The 17368-nt window shown below is 43.9% G+C and overlaps 1 protein-coding gene across 2 annotated transcripts in view; it reads right to left on the bottom strand.

The window, feature by feature from the left end:
- The window catches only part of FILIP1 (filamin A interacting protein 1), a 92436-nt gene extending 79578 nt beyond the window's left edge, over nucleotides 1-12858 (bottom strand). For both annotated transcript variants that reach the window (XM_038761158.1, XM_038761159.1), the window contains exon 1: nucleotides 12585-12858. The gene's annotated coding sequence lies outside the window, so the exon portion shown is untranslated. The remainder of the gene's footprint in view (nucleotides 1-12584) is intronic.
- Nucleotides 12859-17368: the final 4510 nt, after the last annotated feature.

Genomic DNA, 17368 nt, shown 5'->3' with positions numbered 1-17368 from the left:
AGCTCAAAATCAGACCATTCAATCTAGATGACTAGTTTTGTCTCGACAGAGGACTCGGTCTCCAGTTCTATGACCCAAGAAACATATAAATCATTCAACATTCTCCACTCTGATGCCATTTCCCAGAAAGGGAAAACTCTCAAAAAATTCTTTGGCAATGTGGAGTTGAGAGGGTAGTGTGAAGGTTCTAGTCCAGTGCAAAGGATTTAAGATCCACCTGGATTTTCCTCCCGCTCTATGACAAAAAGGTTCACCCCACCTGGACCCTAAGCTCACTGTGGGCGAGGGACATGTCTATCAACTCTGTTACATTGTAGTCTCAGTGCTTAGTACAGTGCTCTGCACACGGTAAGCCCTCAATAAATACCATTGATTGATTAAACCAATTGGTAACTGCTCGGGTGAATCACTTCCAAAACCTTTTCCAGGTCTGAGTTTTCACCAGCTGCAGCAAGGACTTGGAAACGCTCTTCTGTCAGATGCCAGACAGATTCCCCTAACAAATGCCACCATTGTAATTGTTGTTAAGCACTTGCTAGATGCCAAGCTCTGTTGTAAGTACTGGGATAGATGCAAGATAACGAGGTTAGAGAAAATCCCTGTCGTACACGGGACTCACAACCTAAACAGAAGGGAGAACAGGTAATCAGCGCTTAGAACAGTGCTTTGCACATAGTAAGCTCTTAAATGTCATCATCATCATTATTATTATTATTAGTGAATACCATTTTAAGTGTGGTATTGGTTAGGTACTTACTATGTATGAGACACCATCCTAAACTCTGGGGTGGATCTGAGAAAATTGGGCTGGACCCAGTCCCTGTCCCACATGGGGCTCACAGTCTTAATCCCCATTTTACAGGTGAGGTAACTAAGGCACAGAGAAGCGAAGTTACTTGCCCAAGGTCACACAGCAGACAAGTGGTGGAAACAGGTTTAGTACCTAATTCTCACACTGAGAATTAGTGTGATAAGGATTAGAAGTTAGTGTGATAGAGTTTAATGTGCCTGAGAAAAGTCTTCTGTCCTTTAACACTCATTGAGATCGGGGTTCACGTCTCCAAACTCAACCGCATCGTAGTCTCCCAAGCGCTTAGTACACTGCTCTGAACACAGTACAGGCCCAATAAATACCACTGATTGATTCTTCTACATATTCTCCAAAGGTAGAGAAGTAGCATGGCCTAGTGAATAGAGCAGAGGCCTGGGAATCATAAGTATCTGGGTTCTAATTTCAGCTCTGCCACTGGTCTGCTGTGTGACCTTGGGCAAGTCACTTCTCTGTGCCTCAGTTACCTGAGCTGTGAAATGGGGATTAAGATTGTGAGCACTATGTGGACTGTGTCCAACCCTATTTGCTTGCTTCCAGCCCAGCGCTTAGAACAGTACTTGGCACCTAGTAAGCACTAAACAAATGCCGCAATTATTATTGGTTGAGTACAGCGCTCTCTACACAGTTTTGGGGTGATCAATAGTATTGGCGCGTCTAATACTAATTCAGTTTGGTTTGCATTAAACTGGTCATAGAAGAAAATGAATAGATGAAACATACAAGATTTGGGGTAAGGAGAGGAGAAATTAGGCATTAAAAAAGTCTAATAGCATTTACTTCCCCAGAGGAAGAGTTTCCAAATACAACTAGACAGTGGAATCTTGTATTCCATATATTCCCAAGAATTCATTATAAATGTCTCTTCACATGTACATAACAAAAACATGTAATAACACACACTGATAGATTACAATTTCCCTACATTATCGTTCATTCTTCCGTAAGATAACTAGCTGCTGAATGATAAGGGAGAGGAAGACGGGTGAAATAAAATTCCATTCTATAGATTTGGCTGCTATTCACTCTGGTTTTAGGCGATCCAGCCGGGGAGTGCATTCCAACAGGATTCCAGATTCAGTGTATACATTCCCCGTCTGTCCTATATGATGTGTAAAACCTAGAGTTTAGAAAATATACGGAGGTTAGCAGGATGCATTCTCCAAGGAGGAGAAATAAAGAGTCTAAGTCTCACAACATAGGAATGCAACAAAATGGGGAGTGAGACTGAGAGCCCCATGTGGGACACAGAAACTGTCCAACCTGATTAGCTTGTATCTACTCTGGCGCTTAGAATAGTGCTTGACACATAGTAAGTGCTTAATGAATTCCATCATCATCAACAAAACTTGAAACCCAGTTCTGGAACCAAAGAGTGTTGAGGCTGCTAACAGTTGCTAGGTTCTGCTTAGTGAGAGGGAGAGGGATGACCCAGAGGCCTAGACCAGGGGGAGGTGGGGAAGAAAAAGTTAAAGGAACTGGGGATGAGCTTGGAGTAAGAAGTCTAAGAACTGGAATTTGGTGAGTGCTTATTTTGAGCAGAGCACTGTATAATCAATCGGGAGAGTCTGTTCATTGTTTAATCGTACACTCCCAAGCAATCAGTACAGTGCTCCGCACACAGTAAGCACTCAGCAAAAACAAACCAAAACAAAAATTAATGCTCTTCAAGTCTATGAAGGGCTTGTGGGGAGAATGCTAAAGAGTTGACTTTGGGTCCACTGAGGACCAAATGAGATGAGATTGTAAACTGGCTTAGTTTAACAAAAAACAAAGTGCGGTGCAAACCCAAGGTGGTATGAATTAATGTCTTTTTTAGGAGCGATTTTGTTTGACAGAATAAAGGACTTCCCAATCATCAGGATGATTTTCAAAGGAGATTGTGGAATCTTTAAGAAAAGAATGGACACTCATCTGTCCTGGCTGGTCATCTGCATGGAGGCAGGGGACTGGTGTAGATGACCTCTCATGATCAGCCCCCTTTGGATTCCATGTGGTGTTAAAAAGCAGCACCTCTGTATTGGACTATAAAAGACGATTACACAACTCATTTCTCTCAAGTTATTTATAATCCCCTTTCCTCCATAACTGCTCAGTAAAAATGACCTCACCCTCTCTCTGTTTTTCCTCTTCACCTTCCTACTCTGCACTTTCTCAAAGGCCACAGACTGAGTAATCACTGAAATAGCCAATGAAACAGAATACCGATAAGGGGGTGTCAGGCGCTTCAAGGGGACAGCTCTTGAGCGGGGAAATATCTACCTTCAAAAAGAAAAAAATCCTTTTGGTTCAGAATTAGTTTAAGAGGCTCACGTCTCAGAACCTCCTTTCCTGCTAAAGACGAGATCTAATGAACCACAAGTAAACCAGTTTCTTAAGGGTTCCATTAGCTGGTTTGCCAATTTGATTAGAAACCTCCATAGTGACTTTCACCAGACACCTGTTCAGAGGAGTAATTTTAGCCGTGGGCCCATCCTAAAATAGAAAGAGAAGGATTTCCCATTGGCAAAACAGACATGACTGCTCAGCGCTTGAGAGAGAAACAAATTTTTGCTTTCCTTGGAAAAAAATCTCTTCGTGCAAGAAGCCATGTCAGTGATCTAGTTGCTCCTTCGAAGACATCTGACGTGATGGTTTAAAAGTGCTAGAAAAATGAGTTTTGATGATCCTGAATCATGTTTGGGGGTTACTGAAGGCCAAATTCATTAATGAAATGAATTCAGATTTTTACCAATATCACCCAAATGTAATCAGAGCAGAATGTGGAGGACAGATCTCCTCTTCGTGGTTGAACATCCACATGTGGTCTTTACTTGCTCACAGATGATAACCAGAGTTCACAGAAGCTTCCTTCCTTTCACCTAATGAAAATGAGTTTGGTATTTGTTAAGTGCTTACTACATGCCGTGCACCGTACTTGGCACGAGGAGAGATACAAGCTAATCAGGTGGGCATACAGTCCCTGTCTTTATCACGGCTTTCACAATATATGGAGGGACAGACACTAGATATTCAATCCCCATTTTACTGATGATGAATCTGAGACCCAAAAAAGTGAAATGACTTTCCTAAGGTCACACAACAGGCAACTACAGAAGCCAAGATTAGAATCAGGTCCTCTGACTACCGAGCCCCTTTTCTTTCCACTAGGTTACACTGCTTCTCTGGTCAAGCCCCCATCCTTCGCTCCAAGTGAGTAACCAAGATGGGCCAGTCGGGAATTTCCTCATCCAGGGGCATTAGTGGCTGGAATTTAAGTAGCATGAGGAGAAAGAAGCCTGACGGCTGCACAATAAATTCCCAAACTCTTTTCAGGACCCACTGTGGTCATCGCTCTCCTCCTGGTTGTTGCTTCTTGATTTTTCACTTCTCAATTCCACTTACCAGTCTGCACAGCAAAATACAGGTGGGGCTCCTTGCTGAGTGAATTGGCAAGAGTGGAGTTTCGAGCCACACAGTCACTGAGAGGAACCTCCCTAGCCCTTCTCATCCATGCCATCTCTTGATTGAGGCATTTATTTATTCAATCATATTTGAGTGCTTGTGTGCAAAGCACTATACTAAAAGCATGGGAGAATACAATATAACAATAGACACAATCCCTCCCCATAACAAGCAGGGAGAAGCAGTGTGGCTCAGTAGAAAGAGCACCGATTGTCAGCTGTGTGACTTTGGGCAAGTCACTTCACTTCTCTGGGCCTCAGTTCCCTCATCTGTAAAATAGGGATTAAGACTGAGCTCCCCGTGGGACAACCTGATCACTTTGTAACCTCTCCAGCGCTTAGAACAGTGCTTTGCACATAGTAAATGCTTAATAAATGTCATTAAAAAAAACCAAGCTCACATAATTATTATGGTTCCTGTTAAATGCTTACTATGTGGCTGTCACTGTTCTTAGTGCTGGAGTAGAAAATAATGGTACCTGTTAAGTGCTTACTATGTACCAAGCACTTTTCTAAGCACTGGGGTAGATACAAGGTAATCAGTTTGGACACAGTCCCTGTCCTACATGGAGCTAACAGTCTCAATCCCCATTTTTCACATGAGATAACAAACACAGAGAAGTAAAGTGACTTGCCCAAGGTGACAGCAGATATAGTGGCAGAAGCAGAATTAGAACCCATGTCCTCTGACTCCCAAGTGCATGCTCTTGCCCTCCACTCTCAGCATTAACAAATGTACATATTCAATTATTCATTTGGTCACTTCAACACAATATACTGGTGTTACTAACCACTACATCTTTGTGTTATACCTACATGATTGACATCTGTCTGTGTCACCCATTTAGGCTGTATTCATTCATTCATATTTATTGAGCGCTTACTGTGTGCAGAGCACTGTACTAAGCGCTTGGGAAGTACAAGTTGGCAACATATAGGGACAGTCCCTACCCAACGGCGGGCTCACAGTCTAGAAGGGGGAGACAGACAACAAAATGAAACATATAAACCAAATAAAATAGAATAAAGATGTACAAGTAAAATAAATAGAGGAAAAATTTCATTCAATCATATTTATTGAGCATTTACTGTGTGCAGAGCACTGTACTAAGCGCTTGGGAAGTACAAGTTGGCAACATATAGAGATGGTCCCTGTCCAACAGTGGGCTCACACTCTAGAAGGGAGAGACAGACAAGAAAACATATTAACAAAATAAAATAAACAGAATAAATATGTACAATTAAAATAAGTAGAGTAATAAATTCATTCATTCTTTCAATCGTATTTATTGAGCGCTTACTGTGTACAGAGCACTGTACTAAGCACTTGGGAAGTACAAGTTGGCAACATATATAGACAGTCCCTACCCAACAGTGGGCTCACAGTCTAGAAGGGGGAGACAGAGAACAAAACAAAACATATTAACCAAATAAAATAAATAGAATAAAGACATACAAGTAAAATAAATAAATAATAGAGTAATAAATTCATTCAATCGTATTTATTGAGCGCTTACTGTGTGCAGAGCACTGTACTAAGCACTTGGCCTTCTATATCCACAGCAGGGATCATGTCTTTGGCACACGGTTGTGCTTACCACAAAGGTAAGCACTAAAATACCATCGACTAATTTGACTAACAGTTAAACTCAAAACAGACCAGTGCCCCCAAAAGACCCTGCCTGGTTAGAAATTTGCTTATGAACCTCATCTCTAAGAAGTGGGACCTAGGTAACACTGTAGCATCACTTCTAACCTCAGCCAATTTTCTCTTGACCAAAGAGGTTATTTCTTGGCACCAAATCCCCAGTTTTCTCTTCATCTAGTAGTGCAATTCAATAAAAAGTTTTGAATGAGCCCAAGTTCAGTAGTCTTTATATTCAGAATAAAACCCAAGGCATCCACCTAATGAAAATTGGACTCACAGGGAGACCTAGTCCTCCCCTCTATGAAGCCCACTATGTTCAGCTCTTGAGCCCACTGTTGGGTAGGGACTGTCTCTATATGTTGTTCAGCTTGTACTTCCCAAGCACTTAGTACAGTGCTCTGCACACAGTAAGTGCTCAATAAATACAATTGATTGATTGATTTATGCAGGTAGTATTACAGAGCCTCAGATCTGACCTAAACTCCAGGTGCCTGCCGCAGTAAACATCATCTCACTTTAAAGAATGAATGTGCAGCCTTTAATGATAGGGGCTTTATTTGATTGCCAAAAACAGCCTTTCAACATGGCTATGCCAATCCCACCACCCTTCTATGGGAGCGTGATGCCCAGCTGAAATAGCATACAACTGTTTTGAGGGGGGAAAATAGATCCCCTGGCTGATGAAAGCAAATCAACCACTAGGCAACCTTTCTACTTGAATTGGACCTATCTTTCTTCATTTGGAGGACACCTGGGGAGAGCTGAATTGGCTCCAGAAAGCCTCTTCTTCCCAAGTTCCAAAGAAACATGGGACACCATTGTCTGGAGCTAGTTCTCAGTCAATCAATCGTATTTATTGAGCGCTTACTGTGTGCAAAGCACTGTACTAAGCGCTTGGGAAGTACAAGTTGGCAACAGAGTGACCCAAGCTGCTGACCTGATGCAGACAAGTGCTGGCCCTTGGGAGTTGGTAAGAGTCTACACCTCAACATACGGGTTGAAAGGAGTGTAAATCTGACCAAAATAATTTCTCCCCAAGTGCAATGTAGCCTGGCAGCTAATGCAGTACTGAAATTGAAGAGTATGAGCAGCCATTAAGACTAGTATACACAACTTAACACTATCCGAAACAAAAACAAAATCCAGTATTGGTGCTGACACATATCAGCAGTCATTATGACTAGTTTACACAACTTTACACTAACCCCAACAAAAACCCACAGCTGTTTTCTATGCCTGGTTTACAGATCTAGCCTGAAAGCTAATGCCCAAAAGTGGTTGGGTTAATTTAAGTTATCACAATGGAACTTGGGAAGCCCATGACTTAGCTTAGTAGTAGTTGATAATGGATTGCTTCATATTTATGTTTTATTGAAGCCACTGACACTATCCACGGGGCCTCATGATTTGTTTCAATCAGTGCAAGTTATGGACTGCCCCTCAAAGGAAGTACAATTTAGTTCAGATAAGGGCATGCGTAAGAAGATCAATTGGTTTCCCAGCATATTCCACCTTTGGTGTGAAAGCATCCTTAGGTTGCTATTACTACTAATAATAATTATAGCACTTGTCAGTAACTTATAATTTACTGCACTCACTGTACTTAGAGCTGGGAAAGATAAAAGGGAGCTCAGTTCCCTTATCCCGCATGGGGACTCACCGTCTAAGAAGGGGAGTAGGATTGAAAGTCCATTTTTACAGATGAGGAAACTGAGGTCCAGAAGTTAAGTGACTTGTCCAAGGTCCCACAGTAGACAAGTGGCGGAGAGAAGCAGCATGGTATAGTGGAGAGAGCCCGGGCCTGGGAGTTAGAAGGTCATGGATTCTAATTCTGCCTCTGCCGCTTGTCTGCTGTGTGACCTTGGGCAAGCCACTTCACTGAGGCCCAGAAAAGTTATCTGTAAAATGGGGATTGAGACTGCGAGCCCCACATGGAACAGGGGCTGTGTATCCAATTTGCTTGTATTTGCCTCAGTGCTTAGGACAGTGCCTGGCACATAGTAAGCACATAAGTACCATTATTATTATTATTCCAGAGTTTAGGACAGTCCTTGGCACATAGTAAGTGCCTAACAAATACCGTAATTATTATTATTAGAACCTACATCCTGTGACTTGCAAGTCTGTGCTGTTTCCACTAAGGCAAGCTACTTAATTCAACAAATACAAAAGTTTGAGAGTCAACTCCACATAAAAGTTACTCACCCTAAATGGAACAAGAGTATCATCAGCTACTGCTCCAGAGCATTTAACTGCAGCTATCTTCCACATTTTAACATCTGTCAGTCCCAATCCCCAGCAACTTAATCAGGTTGGACACAGTCCCTGTCCCACATGGGGTTCCCACCTATTTTACAGTGGAAGAAACTGAGGCCCCGTGAAGTGACTTGCCCAAGGTCACACAGCAGCCACGTGACAGAGCCGGGATCAGAACAAGGGTCCTTCTAATTCAGAGGCCCACGCTCTATCCACTAGGCCATGCTGCTTCTCTGCACCTTTGAGTATTGAGCACTGGGAAAAATGCCAATAAACAGTTCAATCAATGAATTGGACTGAATACTTATTGTGTGCTAAACACTGGACTAAGCCCATGAGAGAGGACAAGAGAGTTGATAGACCCGATTCCTGCCCTAGGGGTTTCCAATTTAAGGGAGCATGCACTCAAATAGGAGACAACTCCTGTCACACAAGGGATTCACCATCAAACTCAGAGCTTTTAATCATTATCCAGATCTAGGAAAAGTGGATTGACACAGAGTTCTGGAACTGAAATCAAGAGAAGAAGTCGGTGAGATTGGCGTGGCTCAGTGGAAAGAACATGGGCTTGGGAGTCAGAGATCATGGGTTCTAATCCTGGCTCCGCCACCTGTCAGCTGTGTGACTTTGGGCAAGTCACTTCACTTCTCTGGGCCTCAGTTACCTCATTTGTAAAATTGGGATTAAGAGTGTGAACCCCTGCAGAACAGAGACTGTGTCCAAACTGAGTTTCTTGAATCCACACCAGTACTTAATACAGTGCCTGGAATATAGTAAGTGCTTAACAAATACCATAGTTATTACTAAGCACGGGGGAGGATACAAGCAAATCAAATTGGACACAGCCCCTGCCCCATGTGGGGCTCACAAACTTAATCCCCATTTTACAGATGAGGTCACTGAGGCACAGAGAAGTGAAAGTGACTTCCCCAAGGCCACACAGCACTTACTGCATTCAGGGCACCACACGAAGCACTCGGAAGAGTACAGTAGAGCAGATAGGCATAATCCCTGCCCTCATGAGGATTACAATCTTTACTCCCTGTCTCTTCCAGACTAGACTCACCCTTGGAGAGCACAGATCGCTCCTGCTCCTCAGACCCTCCATCTTACCTGACCACCTTTTATCAGTCATCCAAAAGAAGAACAACAGAGAGAGAGAAGCACCTACCCCTGTCGCTTTTATCCCAACACCAGCCCTTCCCCTGCTGTCCCTCAAATGGGCTCATCAACCCAACCACCCCTCTCCAGCTGCAGCTGCTTCTGTGGTGATTCTGACCGGCCAAGAAGCAGCTGAGAGCCCTTTCCCAAATGGGCCAGGCTGCTGCCCAGGGAAATGGGGAGCAGGGCTGGAGTGGGGGCTGGGGGGCAGTGGGAGTCTGTGTTTCTGATGGGATGAGCCTATGACCCTCTCACAATCCACCCCAGATCCCCACGGGGAAGCCAAGCCCTGCTAAAAGGGAGAGCAAACGCAGGGCCAGAGACCCTGGGGGGTAAATTTGGTCCTTGGAAGGATTACTAGGCCAGCCCCGACCCTCTTCCCTCAACCCCCAACAGGGTAAGGAAGCCCTAAAGTTCCTCAGGGCTGCAGGAGGCTTTCAGTCACCTGACCTCTGACCCCCAGTCACTTCTCCCTCCTTCTGCTCGACTTCTCAGTCTCCATCTTGTTTGGTCTCCTGCTCCAAATCACGGGCTCCCCTGGCCGTTCCTTGTTCCTTACCCATTAAAGAGGGGCAGAGGGTTCTTCCCCATCTCTATTAATGAATACTATGATTATTATTATTTTAGAACAGGAACTCTTGGAGACCTGGGAGTCCAGCTCTCTGTGCATCTCAGACATCCAGTGGCCTCCAGTGGGGTTCATGCAAAGGACCACTGTGGGTCAGAGGTAGATAACCTTGCTGGCAGGATGGTATAATAATTATAACGATAATGATACTATCTGTTAAACACTTACTAAGTGCCTGGCACTTTATTAAGCGCTGGGGTGGATACAAGGACATCGGGTTGGACACAGGCCCTACAATAAAAATAATAATTGTGGTATTTGTTAAGCGCTTACTATGTGCCAGGCACTGTAATGAGCACTGGGGTGGATCCAAGAAAATCGGGGGACTCACAGTCTCAATCCCCATTTTCCAGGTAAGGTAACTGAGGTCCAGAGAAGTGAAGTGACTTGACCAAGTTCACCCAGCAGACAAGGGGCTGAGCTGGGATTAGAACCCATGTCCTTCTAATTCCCAGGCCTGTGCTCTATCCGCTATGCCCTGCTGGGCAAGCCTAGCAGGGAACGAGGTTCGCCTAACTCCGGCTAGCCATTAAACAATGTTGACAGCCAGTGGGTCCCCAGCCACTAACCCAGTCTATCCATCCCCAGGTTTCCAATTTAATAATAACAATAATAATAATAATAATGGTATTTTTTATGTGCTTACTACGTGCCAGGCACTTCTAAGCACCGGGGTAGATACAAGCTAATCAGGTTGGACACAGTCCCCTGTCCCACATGGGGCTCACAGTCTTAATCCCCATTTTATAGATGAGGGAACTGAGAAGTGAAGTGATTTGCCCACGGGCACACAGCAGACTAGTGGTGGAGCCGGGATCAGAAACCAGGTCCTTCTGATTCCCAGGCCCGAGCTCTATCCACTAGGCTATGCCGCTTCCCTTGAGTAACTCTAGAGTTCTGGCAAACTTCCACAAAGAGCCTGGTTGTGCATTATCTTTCCGGCACCATCACTTTCCGTTACATTATGATCCATGTTTAGGGTAATTTAGGTTTCAAAGTCCGCAAGAAGGTGTCTGGTACTCACCCAGCAGGAGTCCAGGGGGGCTTTGACCATCCTACAGAAACATGTCCAAAGCTCCTTTGTCTGCCAGGGCCTTGTTCACAAAATCTCTGTGTACTCTTTCAAGCTCTCATTACAGTGCTCTGAACACGGTGAGTGCTCAATAAACACCATCAATTGACTCCTTTCTGGACATGAATGGTTTCATTCAGAGTTTAAGGGGGGTGATGTGCTAGGGTACCTGTGAAGGGAACCTCTTCTGAACGTGCAAACTCTTAATGATTATCCCATCAAAGAGATGTTTGTTTGCCTTCACCTCAGAGAGTCATGTTGATCAGCCCAGCGACTCAGTCCATTGCTACTCGGGAGCAAACACCCGTCTTTCAGGATGAAATACAGGTAAACGGTAATTAGAGAGAAGAAAATTCCTAGAATTTCTTGGAACTGACTCTGAAAGGCCATGGTTTTCTAATGCCATTGAAGTGCCTATCAATTTTGAGGCTAATGTGTACATTTGCACATTATCATTTGAGTATGTAAAATTGCCCTAAGGGGGACGTCAGTTTTTCTGAGGGACAATATTCCCTCACCAACATAACGCAGAGACATGAGATCAGGCGTCATTGCAAATCGTCTCCAACATGACCCAACCCCTTTTGCCAGATTGGATATTGAACTAACCTCACTGGACAATTTCTTCTTAAAGTCACCCAGGAACTAGTGGGAGGAAAACGATTTCTCACAGATAAGAAACAGATTTCTCTTAGGCGACGCGGGCGAGCAATATAGAAGGCTTTCAATTTCATTTGATCTGGCTCAAGAGGAGTAGAATCGGCCCCATCTGTCTGCAAATTGTTCTAAGTTTTATGCACACCCACTGACATGATGATCGGGACATTCTCTGGTTTGTTTGCATTCTCCAGCTGAAGAATAGGAGAGAGATTTTACGAGTAGGTACTTTTCTGATCTCTGGACAGGACCTCTTTAGGGGTTTCACCCCACAAGGTCAAGATCCAAAGCATAACAGCGTGATCGGAGAATCACGCAGAAAGTGGGATGTAGAGACCAACCAATCTCAAGTCCATCAACCTAGACACTGAGTGGGGATTTCCTTTCTTTGCCACTCAGGGGCATTAGCTGAATAACTGTAAATTCTACTGGTGTTAGAGGACAATATTTCTTTGGTGCTTTTGATAATAAGTGCTTTAATAGGAAAGCAATGCATGGGGGAAGGAGAAGAGAGGGAGTCTTAAATTCCACAATCCCTGATTTCTGTCTGAGATAATGGCATTATTCTTCTGATTGCTACAAACAGCATACACAGTTGCTTCTGTGATACATACAGACCTCTACCCACACCAAAAACAGAAGAAGAGAGACTCAAGAAGATTGGCCCTGGGTTCACAAAGTTCATTATCCAGGAATTTTTTCCGACACCAAGAGGCAGGGAACATGCAGATGGGAAAATCATTCCTTGCAAGGGAAATATATATATATTAATTAATTAGTTAATTAATTAATATATATATGAATTAGATGACTAGATGATTAATATATATTAATTAATTATATATATATATTATATATATATATGAATTAGATGACTAGGTCAGCCTTACCTGCTGGCAGAGGCTTCACAAGCGGCAGGTCATCCGGAGAGAGTTTCACCGTTGAAAGAGTTTTGGGGGCCGGCAGAATGATTCTCAAGCACGAGGCAGACTGAGGTCTGGAACGGGATCCAGTCCAGAAGAATACACAGATAAGCTTCCCCCAACCCTCCCAGAACTAACCGGCGGCTGAAGTCATGCAGGAAACAGAGGAGAAAGCAGAACAGGAATGCGGTTTCTTCTCCTTGAAATCCCAAGCAGCAGAAACAGAAGGGTGCACACACGCTCTTCTCCCACCCAGACTTTTGTTTCAAAGTTTTTTTTTTTTTTTCCCCAACTGTTGCTAGGTGTTGTTTGGCTCTGGACGGTTGGGTCTGAGATTACGTTTCCCCTCTTCCTGCTCTCTTCCCCTCCAGTCAGAGCAGGGACAGAGCTAGGCTGCTGGGCTATATTTAAACAGTGTTCTCAGCAAGTCAATCCTGTCGACAGCTGAACTTTTGCAAACGGCTTGTCTCTAGTCTCTGCTCCTCGGCAGCTGAGTTATCAAGGAGGCATAACTGCTGGACTCCAGCCCTGCCTCCCTGCAAGATTGGGGTGGGGGTGAGAGAAGGGGAAAGGCGGAGAGGGCCCTCCCAGTCCTTTTCCCAAGATCGCTTCCCAAGATCCCAAGATCCCTTTTCCCAAGATCGCTTGGGCTGATATTGCCCAAGTGATGATTGGCATTAAAAGCGATGGAGGGCTTTTGTTTGAGAGCCTGCTGGAGAGGAAAGTTGTGGAGAGCCCAGGCCTGGGGGTCAGAAGGACCTGGGTTCTAATGCCGGCTTTGCCACTTGGCTGCTGTGTGACCTTGGGCGAGTCACTTTACTTCTCTGGGCCTCCGTTACCTCATCCGTAAAATGGGGATTAAGAGTGTGAGCCCATGTCGGGCAAGGACTGTGTCCAACCTGATTAACTTGTATCTTCCCCAGTGCTTGGCACATAGTAATCCCTTAACAAGTACCATTATTATTAATAACAATAATTAATTATTATCATATTTATTATCAAATAATTATAATTATTATACATATATATAATAAGTATATATAAGTGCATATCTATAAGTATATTACATATTCTTATAATTATTATTAATAACAATAATAATGAAATATCATGGGACTGGCAGGCAGGCTATTTAGGTCTGAGTCCTGTCTGCCCTTGCCTGCTGGGTGACTTCGGGTAGGTCACTCAACCTCTCTAGGCCTCAATTTCCTCCACTGTAAAATGTGTGTCTCTCCATGTTGCCAACTTGTACTTCCCAAGAGCTTAGTACAGTGCTCTGCACACAGTAAGCGCTCAATAAATGCGATTGAATGAATGAATGAATGTGGATTATGGACTAGGTTATCAACACCACTACATTATAAATTCCTTGAGGGCAGGGATCATATCTGCCTATTCTATTGTGGCACTCTCCCAAGGACTTAGGAAAGTGTTTTGCACACAGAAACACTCACTAAACAACAATAATTTATTATAATTATGATATCCATTAAGCGCTTACAAACACTGTTCTAAGCGCTGGGTAGGTAACAAAGTTATCAGGTTGGACAGAGTCATCTCATTGCTTGATTGATGGTGAATCAATCCATCAGTGGTATTTATTGCACTGTACTAAATGCTTGGGGGGGGGGGGGGGGGGGGGCGGGGGCACAGTACAATATCCCTGTCCATAAGGAACTTTCAGACTAGAGGAGGAAACAGACGTTTAGCTAAATTACAGGGGTTTATGCACATATATGCTTTGGGGCTGGGGGTGGAGTAATTATCACAGTGCTTAGTGGGAACAGATCCAAATGCAAAGGTGATGCAGAAAGGAGCAAGAGAAGGGGAATGGAGGTCTTAAATGAGGAAGGCCTCTCGGAGGTAAGCGCTTAGTACAGTGCTCTGCACACAGTAAGTGCTCAATAAATACGATTGAATGAATGAGTGAGAGTTGATTTCAGAAAGGCTTTGGAAGATGGCAATAAAATGCTTCTTCTCCCTAATGCTAATGAAATGTAGCAGAGATCCAAGATAATTATCTGGATTCTTATTCTCTCATCCACATTATCTCGAGTAGTAGATGTCAGATAATGGCTCGACACATAGTAAGTGCTTAAAAAGAGGCCACAACCAATCAATTGTATTTACTGAGCATTTACGCCGTGCAGAGTATTGTACTAAGCACCTGAGGGAGTAGAGTATATCAGAGTCAGTGGACGCATTCCCTGTCCACAATGAGCTCACAGCCTGGGGGGGGAACAGACATAAATATAAATAAATAAATTATGGACCAAAATCAATCGGCGGTATTTATTGAGAACTTACTGTATGCAGAGCACTGTACTAAGTGCTTGGGTAGATACGTTCTCTGCCCACAACAAATTGACAGTCTTTATTCTTCTTCTTAGCATTATAATTTTGATGAAAGAACAAGAATCCAAATAATTCTCTGCTTCCCTTCATTAACAGGTAAATTAAATTAATTTAAATTTAAATTTAATTTAATTTAAATTAAAGGTATTAAATTAATACCTTTTTTAAGGTATTAGTTGAGCACTTACTATGTGCAAGTGCTTAGTACAGTGCTCTGCACAAAGTAAGCGCTCAATAAATACGATTGAATTGAATTGAATTGCACTACTCACTGGGGTAGACACAAGCTAACCAGGTTGTCCCACGTAAAGCTCACAGTCTTAATCCCCATTTTACAGATGAGGGAACTGCAACCCAGAGCAGTGAAGTGACTTACCCAAGGTCACACAGCAGACAAGTGGCTGAGCCGGGATTAGAACCCAGGTCCTTCTGACTTCTGGGTCCAGGCTCTTTCGGCTGGGTCACACTGCATCCCATCCCTGACCCAAGAAACACTGCAGTGGTCCTGGCTTGGTCTCGACTGGGTCTTCTTTCTTGCCACAGCAGAGACATAATTGCAGATAGAGCACGGGCCTGGGGGTCAGAAGGTCATGGATTCTAATCCTACTACGCCACTTGTCTGCTGTGTGACCTTGGGCAAGTCACTTCATTTCTCTGGGCCTCAGTTTCCTCGGGGGTTGACACTGTGAGCCCATGTGGGACAAGGACTGTGCCCAACCCGATTTGCTTGTATCCACCCCAGCGCTTAGTACAGTGCTGCCTGGAACGTAGTAAGCGCTTAACACATGTCATAATTATTATTATTATTCTCCATTTGAAAATTACCTTTGAGCCATCGAATATATGTTTCATAGAACTGGGAGCCGTCCCACCTTCTGAATCTCTTCTCGACACGGTTATCGGTGGATTTATTTTTAAGGCTGTTACCCTCCGGGCATGATTATTCAAACAAAAGCCATTTCCTAGGTAATCCGTGGAGGAAGCAGAGCCATTAAAAACGATTTGGAGATTGGGCTTGTGTTTGGTCAGCAAGGAACTTGATTGCTTTTTCAGACACATAGTTTGTTCATACATGAATGCTTGGCCTATCTTTTTCCACAATCTCAAAGCCGGTTAGAAAGACAGGGAGATTGATAACTTCACTGCCGAGGAAGGATTTCCTTCTCCTCCCAATTATTCAAGTGGATCATGGTGCAACTTTCTTTATAAAACCGTGTAATGAGTAGGCTGTAAACTCATTGTGGGCAGAGAATGTGACCACCAAATCTGTCGCATTGTACTCTCCTAAGTGCTTAGTACAGTGCTCTGCACATAGTAAGCACTCAGTAAATACAATCGATCCATAGTGACAGTAGATAAATGCAAGTGAAACAGAGATCTGACATATTATCTGCCTCCACTGAACAACTGCTCTACCAAGACTCAAACTACAACTCACCCCCAACCAAACACTTCAAAGTTGTAGCAATTTTAAAAATTAGAAACTCTCTACCAAGACTCAAACTGCAACTCACCCCCACCCAAACACTTCAAAGTTGTAGCAATTTTAAAAATTAGAAATTCTCAGCCCAGGGGTGTCAACTAGATTATTTCATGACTCCCCTATAGGCTTAGGGGTCCAAAACTGGGATTTCATTATGACGAGGAAGAGGAGAGCCAAAAGCATCCCCCTAGTTTGTAAGCTCCTTGTGGGCAGGGAACTCTTCTACCAACTCCGCTGTATTTGTCTTGTCTTACGCTGTCGAGTCATCTCCGACCCACAGCGATGCCCCGGACATATTTCTCCCAGAAAGCCCCACCTCTATCTACAATCGTTCTGGTACTGTATCCACGGAGGTTTCTTCATAAAAATACAGAAGTGGTTTACCACTGCCTCCTTCCACGCAGTAAACTTGAATCTCCACCCTCGATTCTCTTCCACACCGCTGCTACCCAGCATGGGTGAGCTTTGACTTGTAGCCGATCGCCTTCCACTAACTAGCCACTGCCCAAGCTAGGAATGGAATGGGTATAATAATAATGATGGCATTTGTTAAGCCCTTACTATGTGCAAAGCACTGTTCTAAGCGCTGGTGAGGATACAAGGTGATCAGGTTGTCCCAAGTGGGGCTCACAGTCTTAATCCCCATTTTACAGATGAGGGAACTGAGGCGTAGAGAAGTTAAGGGACTTGCCCAAAGTCACAAGGCTGACGAGTGGCGGGGCCAGGATTTGAACACATGACCTCTGACTCCCAAGCCCGTGCTCTTTCCACTGAGCCACGCTGCTTCTCATGCCCCTGCTTGACTATCCCTCCCGTAGCCGACACTGGTAGACTACTGGAAACTCTGCAGGTGATACACTGAGAGGGGTTCTGTTGTATTGGACTCTCCCAAATGCTTAGTACAGTGCTCTGC

The sequence above is a fragment of the Tachyglossus aculeatus genome, chromosome 19 (genome assembly GCF_015852505.1).
Source record: "Tachyglossus aculeatus isolate mTacAcu1 chromosome 19, mTacAcu1.pri, whole genome shotgun sequence".
Classification (NCBI taxonomy): Eukaryota; Metazoa; Chordata; class Mammalia; order Monotremata; family Tachyglossidae; genus Tachyglossus; species Tachyglossus aculeatus.
The sequence above is the reverse complement of the archived record's forward strand: the minus strand, read 5'-3'. Positions and strand labels throughout refer to the sequence as shown.